General features: G+C 46.4%; 1 protein-coding gene across 1 annotated transcript in view; it reads right to left on the bottom strand.

Annotated features, from left to right (window-relative positions):
• Nucleotides 1-414, bottom strand: part of CDKL1 (cyclin dependent kinase like 1) — a 64,146-nt gene extending 63,732 nt beyond the window's left edge. The window contains exon 1 of the mRNA XM_007446615.1: nt 294-414. The gene's annotated coding sequence lies outside the window, so the exon portion shown is untranslated. The remainder of the gene's footprint in view (nt 1-293) is intronic.
• Between the last annotated feature and the right edge of the window lie 1,318 nt (nt 415-1,732).

Raw genomic sequence — 1,732 nt, 5'->3', positions numbered from 1 at the left:
CGCGGCTGGCCGGCCCGCGATCCCTATGGGAACCGGCCCCGGCTCCGGCCTGGCCAGGGCGGGGCCGCAGCGCCCCGGCCGCTGTCCTTGCTGCGGCGAAAGGCCCTGGTGGGCTACCTCGGAGCCCGGGAGAAGGTGTTCTGGACGTGGGCCCGGGTCCCTGCACGTCCCTCTGCCGGGGAGAGGAGGCCTGCAAGATTGCAAACTCCAGCAGGTCGTGGAAAACGCCGCTCTGGCAGAGTCTGCTGGGAAGACGCCTGCGCTAGGAGCCCCTCACCCCACGCAGCCTGTACCACACCGTGTGATAACTGTGATTACTCCCCTGTATTCTCCGCGAGACTGTGAATGCCTTGAGGGCAGCTTCTGTGTCTCTCCTGGTCAGTGCTGTAGCAGCCAGTAATGAATGAATGAATGAGAGAAAGGGGGAGAGGAAAAGAGGAAGTATGATGACAGTATGATGACTGAAATTGGTTAGAGTCTGCACGTACCCCCACTAGCTTGAGAGTTGGGGTGGTGTGGGGCGGTGCTTGACCATTGACTTCCACTAGAGCTGGGCTTATAATGTGGGAGATGGAGGCTTACAGAGCCTGTCCTATCTTACATTCCTTATTTACATCCTTCTCTCGACTGGCCCTACTCGCTCAGGTCGAAGCACAATGGTGGAAAATTAACGGACTTGGAGGAAATCATGAAATAGTGTAATTCGCCACTGGGCAGATTGCCTCAGTACTTTATCATCTATCCCATTCCATATGCCCAGCATTGAGATGGGTGTTGCCTGGAAGCAATAGCTGAGGAGAGAAAATTTGCATACTGCCTACTAAATGTGGACCAAGCCTGTGCCAAGCAGCATGCCACTAAATGTAAATCAGGATAGGGTTCAGGAAGGAGCTGGAGCTGGGAGGAGAGAGATTGGTGGCTGCCTTGAAAATGGAGTGGCATATAGATGGGGTCCAGGGATGGGCTGGAGGTGAACCTCCCAAAAATGGTTTGCAAATGGCGACCATTGATATGTTTTCTGTCTCTATAGTTATACCTCTTTCAGTATGTCATATAAATGGAATTATATATTATGTAGCCTTTTGAGGCTAATCTTTCACTTAGTGTTAATATATTTGAGATTCATCCATATTGTTGCATTTATCAGTAGTTCATTCCTTTTTATTACTGAGTACTATTCCATTGTATGGATATTGTTTATCCACTCCCAATTGAAGAACATTTGAGTTTTTTCCAGTTTTGGTGATTATAAACCAAGCCACTGTAAATATTCATGAATGGTCTTTTGTGTGAACATATGTTTTCATTTCTCTTGGGAAAACAATGCCTAGGAGGAGTACTGCTGGGTCATGTGTTAAGTATGTGTTACTGTAAGTGACTGCCAAAATGTTTTCCAAAGTGACTGTACCATTTTACATTCCTGCCAGCAATGTTCCAATTTCTGCCTCTTTGCCAACACTTGGTATTCAGTTCTTTTGACTCAGTCATTCTAAAAGGTGGGTAATGGTCTCTTGTGGTTTTAATTTGCATTTCCCTAATGACTAACATTGAGCAGTTTTTCATATGCTGACTTGCAATCTGGATGTTTTCTTACTTACAAGTTCTAGAAGGTTTTTGTAAATTCCTTGAGGTTTTCTATGTAGACAATCATGTCATCTACAAATAGGGACAGTTTTAGTTTTTCCTAACTGGTATGCCTTTTCTTTCTTTTTCTCACCTTATTGCACTTGGT

Source organism: Lipotes vexillifer, unplaced genomic scaffold, assembly GCF_000442215.2.
Source record: "Lipotes vexillifer unplaced genomic scaffold, Lipotes_vexillifer_v1.1 scaffold124, whole genome shotgun sequence".
In the NCBI taxonomy this organism is placed as follows: Eukaryota; Metazoa; Chordata; class Mammalia; order Artiodactyla; family Lipotidae; genus Lipotes; species Lipotes vexillifer.
Note: the sequence above shows the minus strand (reverse complement) of the source record. Positions and strands in the feature narration are given on the sequence as shown.